The 14262-nt window shown below is 39.3% G+C and overlaps 2 long non-coding RNA genes across 2 annotated transcripts; both read right to left on the bottom strand.

The window, feature by feature from the left end:
• Positions 1-908: 908 nt before the first annotated feature.
• LOC145503680 (uncharacterized) lies at positions 909-10474 on the bottom strand. The gene is made up of 5 exons (XR_014051652.1): positions 10384-10474; positions 9373-9463; positions 6994-7042; positions 5010-5135; positions 909-3155 (listed from the first exon to the last, which is right to left on the bottom strand). It is a non-coding gene; the product is annotated as an uncharacterized LOC145503680 (long non-coding RNA).
• Positions 10475-10722: 248 nt separating this feature from the next.
• On the bottom strand, positions 10723-14097 carry LOC145503686 (uncharacterized). The gene is made up of 2 exons (XR_014051659.1): positions 13970-14097; positions 10723-11328 (listed from the first exon to the last, which is right to left on the bottom strand). It is a non-coding gene; the product is annotated as an uncharacterized LOC145503686 (long non-coding RNA).
• Between the last annotated feature and the right edge of the window lie 165 nt (positions 14098-14262).

Raw genomic sequence — 14262 nt, forward strand, 5'->3', positions numbered from 1 at the left:
CAGATGAAGTGACAGCTTGGGTCCTACCTGGGGGGAGGGGGGGTTCACTCAGCGCCATCATTTTGAGGTGAGAATAAAGATCATTATTGTAGGAATTGTGAGGGCATGTTTACTACATCTAATGGGGCATATTCTAAAACAGCAGTTCCCAATCTTTAGACAGTAAAGAGTCTGCCTGAAATGCAGGAGACCTGGGTCAGGAAGATCCCCTGGAGAAGGAAATGGCAACCCACTCCAGTATTCTTGCCTGGAGAATCCCATGGACAGAGGAGCCTGGCTGATTACAGTCCACAGGGTCACAAACAGCTGGACACGACTGACTGACTAACACACACACAACCTTTTTGGCACCAGGGACTGGTTTCGTGGAAGACAATTTTTCCTTGATTGGGGGTGGGGGGATGGTTTTGGGATGATTCAAGAGCATTACATTTATTGTGCACTTTATTTCTATCATTATTACATCAGCTCCACCTCAGATCATCAGGCATTAGATCCTGGAGGTTGGGGAATCTCTGTCTAAAAGACTAGAAAGATATTTGCTGTAAAGAAACTAGAAAAGATTTTCTGACTCCTCAGCATAATTATGTGACAAGAGGCAAACTTAAGTTAAATTTTTCAACTTCATAATATTTAAGAAGAGACTAGTACTAGTGTTCCTTCAGCTTAAACTTTCAAGGTGTGACTAAATAGGCCTGGTATCTGGACCAAATTTTAGTTGAAAATTTGTGCAATTAATTTATCAAGGATTCAATCACAGTGCACTTGTTCTGTGAGTCTCAGGCTTAGAGCCTGTGCTGAGAGTGAGGGAGTCTGGAGGTAGAAGGCAGAATTCCTGCCTTCCAAGACCCATCTGGTTTGGAAATCAGAACAGCAGCCACAAAATTATAAAGAAACAGTGTAAGGCCAGTTTTAAATTTTTTACTAGTCTTGTAATGAAATTTTAGCTTACTCAGTTTAAACAAAAAATCTCTTAAAGGCATAGCTTGGCTTCCCACTCTCTTCAACCATATCTTGAACGTGGTTTGATTTTTTTCTTGATGTCCAACCCTAACTGGCATTAGCCCATTAGGATTTTAAAATTATTTCTTCTTTTCTGTCTTTTCCTCCTCCAAGAATTTTTTTCCCCTCTTTTCTTCCCTGGATGTAGAGTTATCAGCTGTTCCTTCTGCAAATGATCAGCTTATGTGTTTACCAGACCTTTGATCTGTTTCTACCATTTCTTCATTTGCTGTCTTTCATCTGGTAGAGGCTGGAATATGAGCAAATGAAATTTGTTCTCTTTACTCCTTTGGGTAGATCCATACTTCCAACTGGTATCATTTTCTTTCTGCCTGAAGGACTTCCTTGAACATCTCTTGTACTTCAGGTATTTTGGCCATGGAATCTTTCAACTTTGTTCATCTCTACTTTTTTAAAAAAGATGATAATGATCTTCACAATCAGCCAGATATGAGATTTGTTTTTGAATGCACGTGCCTCTGTTTTAATTAAGCTTTTATTCCACTGATATTGCGATCTTGACCAATTAGTCCACCGCTGTAGATATGTATTTGATTTTCCTACAAGAAAAGAGTCTATGGATTTGGCTTCATTTCTTCTAGTTTATAAAGCATTATGCTACTTTATGAAGAAGTAAAGTCTTGTCTCTTATCAATTATTAAAAGCACTGTATACTGACCTATAAGTCCAAACCACAGATCTATAAGAATTAGAATGAATCTTAGAATCGTGTAGTCTTACTGCCTGCCGTTAAGTCCACACACAAAACTACATTTTACAGATCAAGAAGCTGAGACAATCATATAAGAATTTTCATTTGCCACATATATATAAGAGAAGCCATATTTTATGTATGAAGATCATATTCCTCTTCCTCAGATTATCTGTCCACATCAGGGACTGGAGATCCAGTGTCATATCTTTGAAATCAGTTTGGGGATAAAGCAAGAATAATGAGGAGCAGGCAGCAACACATTAACTTCTAAACAGCACAGGAACATTTCGTCTTAGCTTTAGTTTACAGGGTCCAGGGTTAGTCTGTCTTTGTATTCACAGGACCTGGCAGAATATCTGACTCATAGTAGGTGCTCAGTAAATGTTTTTATTGTTGGTTGATAAAAGATCATTAACTATTATCCTTTCAGAGTCTGATGCTGGATACTAAAGAATCTACAGAGTAAAGAAATATCTATGTAATACATAATTGGAAAGAGGATGGAGAAAGAAAGAAAAATTTTTTAAAAAAATTTAAAAAACATGATCAAAATGACTATGGTGTCATCGCTTTTTCTTGAGAAATTTACATGTAAGATCATTGACCTCTGTTTAAGAGAGTACAGCAAATGCAACAGACTCATAAATATGACCAGTAAATAGCACAAAACACAAGGTAGGGGATAAAAATGATTATAGGACTTTTTTAAAAAGTGATAAATATTGACAGAGAAAGGTGACCCAGGAGTAAGCATAAGGTGACTAATTCTCAGAGCTGGAAGAAATCTTAGGGAATCATGCTGGTATGGCCTTTAATTTTACAGAAAATAACACCAAAGCCCACAGGAGTGAGATGGCTTTTCAAGGCATCACAATAAGCAGAAGATGAGGCTTAGAGCCTAATTTCTCTCTCACCATAACCCTTTCTACTCTTCAGCTCAGCCTGCTCCAAATACTTTCTCTTCAATCTGGAAGATCAAATGAAATATAGACTTAGGTTAAAGATCTAGAACAAGGGGAAAACAAGATTTGAAAGTCGGCCACTCACCAGAGTTTCTGTGTAGACAGACATTTTTTAGTGAAATTTAGTAGCGTGGAAACAAATCCCCAGTTTTAAACAGATGGGAATTTAGGGGGGCAATTAGCAGGTAACAGTGTCACAAGATCAGGCTTCCGGTTTTGTAAAGACTGCGGGAACTTAACTTGAGGGAGCTTTGGCTACAATGAAGCCAAGACAGAGTACTCCTGCAGAGGGCGCCGGCGACCAGGCAGGGAGAGCGTGGCTGTAGCTCACTGCATCCCCTGGGAAGGTGAGAGCCTTAAATCAGGCTTTGATTCATAATCACTCTCCAGGGCAACTGAATCACTTCCGGCTTGACCTTCGTACTCCACGCAGGCAAACGTCCTCACTCTTTCTTCACATGTTCTCGGTGCTAAGGCTGGTTTGGAAAAAGACTTTTTAAAAAATCCAATAAATGGTCAACAGAGGTAGAGGAAAGTCTGTAGAGAATGCATTTTCTCTGAGTTGTGATAAATAGAACAAACAAGTAAAAGGATCATTGAAAAGTACTTCGAGTCATTCAAACTTTGAGAATTTGCTTCAATGACATTATACTGCGAAAAAGGGTAGTTAAACTAATTTCCATTTAGGCAAGAATGTGTTTATCCTATTTTTCTTGGGGATATTAAGCCTAATGGAATTTTGAAGAAATATTTTATTTATTGAAATATAGAGGATTTACAATGTTAATTTCTGCTGTACAACAGTGATTGTTATATAGCTATATACATTTTTTCTATATTTTTTTCTGCTATGGTTTACTCCAGGATATTGAATATATAGTTCCCTGTGCTCTACAGTAGGACTTTGTTGTTTATCCATTCTATATGTAATAATTTGTATCTGCTAATCTCAAACTCCCAAGAAAGATTTTAATAAGAGGGAGCCGTGGGCATGGAAGACAGAAAGAGGGAGGTAAGCAGATGTAGCAGATGGAGTGGACATGTTGAGGAATGTAGCTCTGGGCAAGAGAAAGGAAATTGAGGCAAAGGACACCTGGGCTTTGGAAATGGACCTCGAGCTTGGCTTGGTGGATCAGGGACTAGCCTCAGGTTACATAACCCAGGTATCTGGGACACAGACGGAATTGCTGCGTTAGGAATGAGAGGTGATCCTACTGGAAAAAATGAAAGTACCATATGTTTACACGAGTGTTTGTGTACTGGAAGAAACACAAGATGGAATCAAGATTGCCAGGAGAAATATCAATAACCTCAGATATGCAGATGACAACACCCTTATGGCAGAAAGTGAAGAAGAACTAAAGAGCCTCTTGATGAAAGTGAAAGAGGAGAGTGAAAAAGTTGGCTTAAAGCTCAACATTCAGAGAACTAAGATCATGGCATCCAGTCCCATCACTTCATGGCAGATAGATGGGCAAACAGTGGAAACAGTGGCTGACTTTATTTTTCTGGGCTCCAAAATCACTGCAGATGGTGATTGCAGCAATGAAATTAAAAAATGCTTACTCCTTGGAAGGAAAGTTATGACCAACCTAGAACAGCATATTGAAAAGCAGAGATATTACTTTGCCAACAAAGGTCCGTCTAGTCAAAGCTATGGTTTTTCCAGTAGTCATGTATGGATGTGAGAGTTGGACTATAAAGAAAGCTGAGCGCTGAAGAATTGATGCTTTTCAACTGTGGTGTTGGAGAAGACTCTTGAGAGTCCCTGGGACTGCAAGGAGATCCAACCAGTCCATCCTAAAGGAGATCAGTCCTGGGTGTTCATTGGAAGGACTGATGTGGAAGCTGAAACTCCAATCCTTTGGCCACCTGATGCGAAGAGCTGGCTCATTTGAAAAGACCCTGATGCTGGGAAAGATTGAGGGCAGGAGAAGAAGGGGACGACAGAGGATGAGATGGTTGGATGGCATCATCGACTCTATGGACATGGGTTTGGGTGGACTCTGGGAGTTGATGATGGACAGGGAGGCTTAGCGTGCTGTGGTTCATGGGGTCGCAAAGAGTCGGACATGACTGAGAGACTGAACTGAACTGAACACTTCAAAAGCATCAGTTCTTTGGCTCTCAGCCTTCTTTATTGATCTCTGGTTCCTCTGCCTTTTCTAAAACCAGCTTGAACATCTGGAAGTTCACGGTTCACATATTGCTTAAGCCTGGCTTGGAGAATTTTGAGCATTACTTTACTAGCGTGTAAGATGAGTGCAATTGTGCGGTAGTTTGAGCATTCTTTGGCATTACTTTTCTTTGGGATTGAAATGAAAACTGACCTTTTTCAGTCCTGTGGCCACTGCTGAGTTTTCCAAATTTGCTGACATATTGAGTGCAGCACTTTCACAGCATCAATTCATGTTGATGAACAGCAGAAACAAATGCAATATTGTAAAACAATTAGCCTTTAAATAAAAATAAATAAATTAAAAAAAATAAACATGACTGAGTGAAAGCTAACTAGTTCTTCCAGAGCCTATGCTCTCTCCTTGATCAGAGCTTGTTCCTGCTTTCTGCTCACCTCTGATGTGCTCCAACAGCACTCTGCCCTCCCAAAAAAGTAACCTCATTATTGATTTGACTAAAGTTCACGTATTCCTTCTGGGATTTATTATTTTCAGAGTGTTTAGGGGTGATAAGTATTGTGATAAATTAAGATTCTGCACATGGTTCCCCGGACTCAATTCCATACACATACAAATCAGGAAAGACTTGACTAGCAGCAGAAAATGTAAAAAAACCAAAAAACCAAAAACCAGGATTTTAGCCAACTTTCAGCTCCATGATTCAATAATGAAACAAAGTTCACCAAAACCTAACCACCCACCCAGTTGAGTTTTAGGCTGCATAACAATGAATCAATTTCCTCCATGTTGACCTGGTCAGATCACAGATGGAGTTTTGTGCTCAGTTCTCTTTGCCACATTCAAGTGTGGAGACTGGAAAATACACTATTTAAAGCTTTGGAAAGAGAACACTTGAGGGCATAAGAGATGCCTTCAAATATATGTGTGTGTGCTCAGTCGCTCAGTCATGTCTGACTCTTTGCAAACCTATGACCTATAGCCCATCAGGCTCCTCTGTCCATAGGACAAAGATATTGGAGTGGGTTGACATTTCTTTCTCTGGGGATCTTCCTGACCCAGGAATCAGACCCACATCTCCTACAGGTGATGGTGGGTTGGCAGGTGGATTCTCTACCACTCCTGTGAAGCCCTCAAACATCTGATGTGCTGTCATATTGGTGAAAAATTGTTTCTTCTGTCTGGGTTTTAAGGAAAGTTGGAAACAGCAAGGAAATCTATTTAGGCCCAATAAAATGGAGATCTTTTTAGCCTGTCGAGGTGGCCTGGGTGGGTTTAGTCCTTGGGGGTTCGGATGCAAGCTGTGTTTGGTGGGGATAGTGTGGAAGCAGTTGAGCAGTGCTGTGACTGCCCCTCTGGGTAGAGTGGGGCATTCCTGGTACATACTGCTCACCCCTGCTCTCCCCAGCCTCTTGTGTGCTGTTTGTGGCTGTACAGCATGTAGCTCATTGTGTTCTTTGCTTAAAGTGTCTATGATTTGCTTTATTATTTAAAAACAGCATTTATTACTAAGAATTCCAAGGAAACAAGGAAAACAACAGAAAGGGTAAGACGAGAGATCTCAAGAAAATTGGAAACAATCAAAAACCCAGCAGTGGCCACAGGATTGAAAAGCTCAGTCCTCATCCCAATTCCCAGGAAGGGTAGTACTAAAGAATGTTTGAAACACCAGACAACTGCACTCATCTCTTCCTTTGTAGTTCAGTCGGTAGAGTCTGCCTGCAATGCAGGAGACTTGGGTTCGATTCCTGAGTCGGCAAGATCCCCTGGAGAAGGAAATGGCAACCCACTCCAGTATTCTTGCCTGGAGAATCCCATGGAGCCTGGCAGGCTACAGTCTATGGGGCCGCAAGAGTCGGACACGACTGAGTGACTAAGCACACACACACCCGTGCAAGGTTAGACTAGAGATCTCTTCAAGTAAGGTTATATTCAAAATCCTCCAAGCTAGGCTTCAGCATTATGTGAATCGAGAACTTCCAGGTGTTCAAGCTGGGTTTAGAAAAGGCAGAGCAACCAGAGATCAAATTGCCAACATCCACTGGATCATAGAGAAAGCAAGAGAATTCCATAAAAACATCTACTTCTGTTTCATTGACTGTGCTAAAGCCTTTGACTGTGTGGATCAAAACAAACTGTGGAAAACTCTTAAAGAGGTGGGAATACCAGATCATCTTACCTGTCTCTTGAGAAACTTGTATGCGGGTCAAGAAGCAACAGTTAGATCCCTGTGTGGAACAATTGACTGGTTTAGGATTGAGAAAGGAGTATGATAAGGCTGTTTATTGTCAGCCTACCTGTTTATTTAACCTATACGCAGAGCACATTATGCAAAATGCTGAGCTGGATGAGCTACAAGCTGGAATCAAGATTGATGGGAGAAATATCAACAATCTCAGATATGCGGATGATACACTCTAATGGCAGAAAGCAAAGAGGAACTAAAGAGCCCCTTGATGAGGGTGAAGGAGAGTGAAAAAGCCAGCTTAAAACTCAACATTAAAAGAATTAAGATCATGGCATCCGGTCCCACCACTTTACGGCAAATAGAAGGGGGAAAAGGTGGAAGCGGTGACAGATTTCCTCTCCTTGGGCTCTAAAATCAGTGCAGATGGTGACTGCAGCCATAAAATTAGAAGACAATTGCTTCTTGGCAGGAAAGCTATGACAAACCTAGACAGTGTGTTAAAAAGCAGACATCACTTTCCTGACAAAGGTCCGTCTAGTCAAGGCTATGGTCTTTTCAGTAGCCATGTACGGATGTTAGAGCTGGACCATAAAGAAGGCAGAGCACTGAACAATCGATGGTTTTGAACTGTGGTTCTGGAGAAGACTCTTGAGTGTCCCTTGGGCAGCAGAGATCAAACCAGTCAATCCTAAAGGAAATCAACCCTGAATAGTCTTTGGAAGGACTGATGCGGAAGCTCCAATTCTTTGGCCACCTGACGCGAAGAACTGATTGATTGGGAAACACCCTGATGCTGGGAAAGATTGAAGGCAGAAAAGGGAGACAGGATGAGATGGTTGGACGGCACCACTGATTCAATGGACACAAGTTTGAGCAAACTCCGGGAAATGGTGAAGGGACAGGGAAGGCTGGTATGCTGCAGTCCCTGGGGTTGCCAAGAGCTGGACACGACATGGCGACTAAACAACAACAAAATCCCAATTCACTTATTTTTCACCAGCGGTTGCAAGAAACTTGTAAATACTGACTTGGCATAAACAGAGGTGAGTTTGTATTGTCCATCTTCTCTTCGCTTCTTTTCATTCTGGACCAGTCAGACCTTTCTATCATCTTGGGTATGTACTCATGGCAGATGAATGAAAGTGGTGGATGTAGAACACAAAGTGAAGTATAAATGTGGGAAAAAAGGACTTCAACATTTCAGAGGAAGAGACTGGGATGATTAAATTTGGTGCTTCAAGGAGCTTTTCCCTCAAACCTCACCATTCTCACAGGAAAGACTGCAGGGGATGTGTATTGGGAGGGGGCTCACTGAAGGCCCATCTCTCAAATACATATTCTCTGTGTCTTGATTCTCTCCCTTCCCTTCCTCCTGTCCCAAGCTTTTCCTTTTAGCAAACAGAACAGAGTACCTGGACTCATCCTTGAGACCCACAATACCATTTCCACCCTTTCATTTAAGGATGCAGACAGCTGTCAAACACCTGGGGTTTCTTGGATTCTTTTTTCCCTCCTTTGCCATTTAAACATCATATCCTTTGCTACTGTCTACTTCAGATGTTCATGATCTGTTTGGTTCTCTTTTCCTGATGCATAGTAGGTGCTCAATAAAACTTGTTACTGAATACACCCCAACAGCCTTCTTAGTTCAGTATCCCAGACGACTGCAGAGCTCATAAGTGGTCCTTCTTGCCTCTAGTCTTGACCCTTCTGGCAGTTCTCCATGATGCCACTCAGAAAGATCTCTCTAATATACTAATCTGATCACTTCATTTCCATGCTTAAGACTCCTCTGTGGCCCTAAGGATAAAGTCTAAATTTCCAGGGCAACCCAGGCCCTTCAGGATGGATTCCTACCTTCTCTCTTAGCCTTCCCAGCCTTTTCATCATTCTGTCTTCTAGTCTGTGCGGGCAGCCCTCTCCAGTTTACATCCTCCCCTCTGGGGTTGCCAACAACCTGGGTTGGGGTGAAGCCCTCCTTTAGTGGTGGTCATTAGACTATAAACCTCCTTGAGGTGCAAAACAGATCATATTAACTTCAGTCCAGTGTCTGGCCAATAGCAGAGGCTCTCTGAATGTCTGTAGAAAACATGCATGTGCCTAGCATGTTTATGTCCGTTTTATTGAACTCTGCTGGTCCTTCCTTAGGGAGCCAGCACAGACATGTGGAGTGGGCAGCAGGTAAGGAAGACAGGATGGAAATTAAAATTCTAAAAGCCCTCCAAATTAAGACATAGAATAATTTACACTTGGAATTACTATTTCTCATTTCTCTTTGCTTTTATAACATACTATTATTTACATGTATAATTTCATGATCAAGATCTAAATTCTAATTATAAAAAATATAAAGACTATTTATATACTTGCATATTACGTCCCAGGTGGCACTAGTAACAATCTGCCTGCCAATTCAGGAGATGCAACAGATGCAGTTGGATCCCTGGGTCGGGAAGATTGCCTGGAGGAGGAAATGGCAACATACTCCAGTGTTCTTGCCTGGGGAATCCCATGGACAGAAGAACCTGGTGGCCTACATAGTCTATGGGGCCACAAAGAGTTGAACACGACTGAGCACATACACACAGATATTCGGTTAAGTTCAGTTCAGTCGCTCAGTCGCGTCTGACTCTTTGTGACCCCATGAACCACAGCACTCCAGGCTTCCCTGTCCATCACCAACTCCTGGAGTCTACCCAAACCCATGTCCAGTGAGTCGGTGATGCCATCCAACCATCTCATCCTCTGTCATCCCCTTCTTCTCCTGCCCTCAATCTTTCCTAGCATCAGGGTCTTTTCCAGTGAGTCAGCTCTTCGCATCAGGTGGCCAAAGGATTGGAGTTTCAGCTTCCACATCAGTCCTTCCAATGAACATCCAGGACTGATCTCCTTTAGGATGGACTGGTTGGATCTCCTTGCAGTCCAAGGGACTCTCAAGAGTCTTCTCCAACACCACAGTTGAAAAGCATCAATTCTTCAGCGCTCAGCTTTCTTTATAGTCCAACTCTCACATCCATACATGACCACTGGAAAAACCACAGCCTTGACTATTACTTTCACATTAATAAGTGATTAGGGACCTTCCTGGCAGTCCAGTGGTTAAGGCTCTGTGCTAAACCAGGAGACGGACAAGGCTGAGCACACGTGCACGCACATATCATGCACAACTGAGTAGGACGCACGGGGAACCTAAGACCCCCCATGCCAAGCAGCGCAGTCAAAAAAAGAGGTGGTTAAAATGTAGAAGCTGGTTATTGTATAGCTGATTACACAGCTTTATCATGGAATACAGGAAAGGACTTCGGTATCTGGAAGGACTAAATTCAAGGGCCCTGTGAACTACTCATGAATTATGTAAAGTTCTGGAATGGTGGAACACACCTCCTATTGTGCCCGGCAGGCCAGGTGGGAAGTCCTGAACTTCTTTTTCTTCCTTTCACTGGTGGTTTTAAAGAGATCTGGGAATACAGAGCTACAATAATAAATAATTTTTCTTTTACTTTTGAAATAAAAGCGAGGCGTATTAGTTTAATTCAGTTTCATTTAGATGAAGCAGCTGTCTTGGCAGCAACAGGTAATACCTTACCTATAATAATTGACATTACTTTTAGAAAAATGTAATTCTGTGTCACTGCTAGGCAGACCTTTTCTCTTGGGCATCTTTTTAAAGGAAATAAAATTATATTTCAAAATATTAAAGAAACAAGCCAGCAACTGTAATGCCCCAGTGAATCCTGAAAATTTATTATTTGGGAGAATATCAGATATTGATCCTTTGTTTTACAACTCATGATAATAAAAGGAAAATATACATTTTGAAATGACAGTCAAAAGAAAAGAAATAATTACATATAATACAGATTACAGGTATTTTACTTGTACATAAGCAAAGCAGTACTAAAAGCATACTTATGGGTTCATAGTAGGTGAACATGGCAATTTTCTGTTTAAAGCTGCAGCAACTCAAATCCTTTTTGGGTCAATAAAGAAAGACAGATTGAGAAATACATTTAGGGCTTATCACTGTGTCTGGCTGTAAACCTATTTTTTTAACCTTTCCCCTCCCCCCATATATATATGTATATACTTTATTGCCTTTATATTTCTGCTGGTTTAATATAATTAGTATACTAAATAGTTATCTGCATTTATTTGGTTTCTAAAAATATATAAAATGCATTGGAATAGAGCTCCTGCAGCTTTCAAGCAGTCACTGTCCTGGCATCGAAAGCTTATTCTGGAAATGTAAAGCAGCAATACTGAATAAATAGTGATTGTTTTGTCTTCTCCATACAGCTGATGGCCTTCAATCCAAACTGAAAAACACTGTAGCAAATAGCATAAACATGCAACTTAAAAAAACAAAAAACTGACATAATATAAAAGACTTAACAAGCTAAATTTTAATACAATATGGACCAATAAAGACAACTTTCGGTAGAGGAGGGATGTGAACACAGCACTGTTATTTACATATAAATTAAGGCCCAATTTTTCAAAGGCAATGTACACAGGGAACCATCCATCTGCTCATGCCCTTTGCACACCTGAAGTCAAGAGTTTTCTTTTGCCTTTTCCATGTTATTTCCTCAATCCGTTATGATAGTTCTAACTTGGAAAGGTTCACAGAAATGGATTTAAATGAAGTTTCTTTTTCTTGAAAGGCCACTTTGCTCTTATTCACAAAGAAAATATTCTTTTAGTGGAGGTACAAAATGTATTTATGTTCTGGAAGCGAGTGCTTTTTTGTTCTTCTTAAACATTGTTAATATTCACATTTCACACCATAAGTTCTATGTTTTTACTGTCTTAGTCTTGTTTTAGCTCTCATCTACAGTTAATTTGAACTACAGAAATTGATGACTAGCTCAGTGATGGCTGAGGGAATTAATTAATTGGGTAACTCCTATTAACACCAACCGAAATCTCACATATAAATTCCCCATGCATCAGGAAAAAAAAAAAAAGCTAAACAAAATATTTCATCAGAAAAAAAAAAAGGAAGGACTGAGGCAACCCACTATGGATCATTCTCTGAGGATGACAAACACTCCAAAGGGTCAAATACACTAACACTATTTCAAATTATCCTTCGGTAAGAAAAAAAAACAATCTTCTAATGTATTTAATATCTGTAGAAAATCACAATAAAACAACTTTCATAGTGTAATAATAATTTTAAAAACTTATAATCCAATTTAGTATTCAGAAACTGAATATTCCCCCAGATGCAAAATTTTCTATTTAGTATTTTTGCATACCAGTGCCCACTTCCCCTCTCTGAAATATATCCAAAGATGTGGTACTCAATCTAACTCATTGTATTTACAATAGATAAAAATGATCAGAAATAGACTAAGATATTTTTAATAGGTTCTAGGGAGATGAGTTTTCTTTCCTCTATTTTAAAAAAAGACTTAGAAAAGATTTCTTAGAGGTGTACTTCCAGAAGTTATATAACTGATTAAAAAGTACAGCTGCTCGTTGTATTAATCAAGTTCACATTTATATCATCTTATCTAGGAAATATTATTTCTATCTGTAATTAGGTCTGTGAAGATTATTTGGCAGCTTGAAAATTCAGATGAACTGTCAGGATCTTGCCAGCCTTTCTTTAAAGTTATTAGGTTAATGCTGATAATAATTGACAACAATTGAGTTGGATCCTGACTGCGTTTTTCATGGTATGCCCAGGCATCTTTGCAATGAAAAATTACAAAGTCTAATATGTCTTCAGTTTAACGTTTTGATTTAAATAGAATGTAATCAATTTATAAAAATTGTCTTTCTTTGTGAATAAGATCTCAATTCTCTGAACACAGTAACAAAATGACACAGTATAGAATGGAACCTTTTAAAAATAAGGCATATATCGGGCATACATAAACCATTATTATCAGAAAATCTACAAATTACTTTGATTTTTTAATTCTAATTTTTAAATATATATAGATATGAAATAACTATTACAAACTGAGAGCAAATGTGTATAGGTTGTGGTTATTAGGTAAGAATCATTGATTTATCAAGTTTTTTTGCAAAACAATATAATGGCAAGGTCAACTTGGTAATTCTAAGAACCGCCCCCCCAAAGAAAATATCTTTAGTTGAGGTCTGCCATCTAGCTGTCCTAGAAAAGGCAACTATGCATTATTACTTTCAGTTCTCTAGAAGCTTCTACATATTGTCATAGCCATTCTTAAAAATTTTCATTGGAAACCTAAATATAGCAGCATTCTTAGCATTCATTAAACCAAAAATACGTCAAATATGTTTAAAACATCCAAGGTTGCCCTCATGCATAGCATATAACTTACATCTTTTTATTGTTACCATGGCATTAATATACTAACCCACTTTTATTCTGTTGCATGTCAATAATACAGACAATATGTTTTCCTCAGAATTAAAAACTATTTTAAATTTTAGAATAAAGTCTAAATTATATTGTACCAAATTCTGATCAGAGGGAATGTAAAAATGGCTAGGTATCTGACCACATTCCATCCAAATAATCTGGTGCATCTCAGTTAGGTCAGTACTCATGGGAGGGGTGTTGACTCATTTTTGGTTTTATAAATAAGAAAATAGATGCACAAAGGGAGCTTCATGTCCTGTAAAAGTTGAACTGAAAATTAATGAAAACAAACACTGAATTTAACTTTATTTCCTTAGTAAAAAGTACCTAACTCCAATCTACTTTCTGTCTAAATGACTGGAGAAATTGCAACCGTTTATAATGTACACAGTAAATTATGTGCAAGCAATAACTTATCCAGGGTGCTTTCAGCAATAGACCATACACACAAAGTGGGTTATTTAAAAAAATATATCACTTAAAGCAACCTTCCTGAAAATAGCCTCAGACATCTCTAATTTGTCTATTATGGCAACTCTGAGGATCCATGAGACTAAAAGAAAAGTCAGGGCAGAAACAAAACACATCATGTTACGGGAAACCCCATACCTGTTTGGATAGATATTCAACAAGTATATTTTTGTTCAACAGTGTCTGAAGCACTGCAAACTTTTAAACATATATATAAAATTTACTTCATGAAAATATTTCTGTTTTTGTATGTGGTCATTCCTATGCTGGAAATACTGTAAAGGAAAAATTAAGCTTCAGATTAAAAAGAAAACCTGAATTCTCTCACCTAATTAAGCTGTGCCTAGCATGGGTTCACAATGGCAGAGCGCCCTATGACACTCGTGGAGCGGTAAATCAGCAATGCGTGGAGTCTGGCGACATGCACACAA

This window comes from Giraffa tippelskirchi, chromosome 4 (assembly GCF_054371585.1).
Source record: "Giraffa tippelskirchi isolate mGirTip1 chromosome 4, T2T-mGirTip1v1.2.pri, whole genome shotgun sequence".
Lineage (NCBI taxonomy): Eukaryota > Metazoa > Chordata > Mammalia > Artiodactyla > Giraffidae > Giraffa > Giraffa tippelskirchi.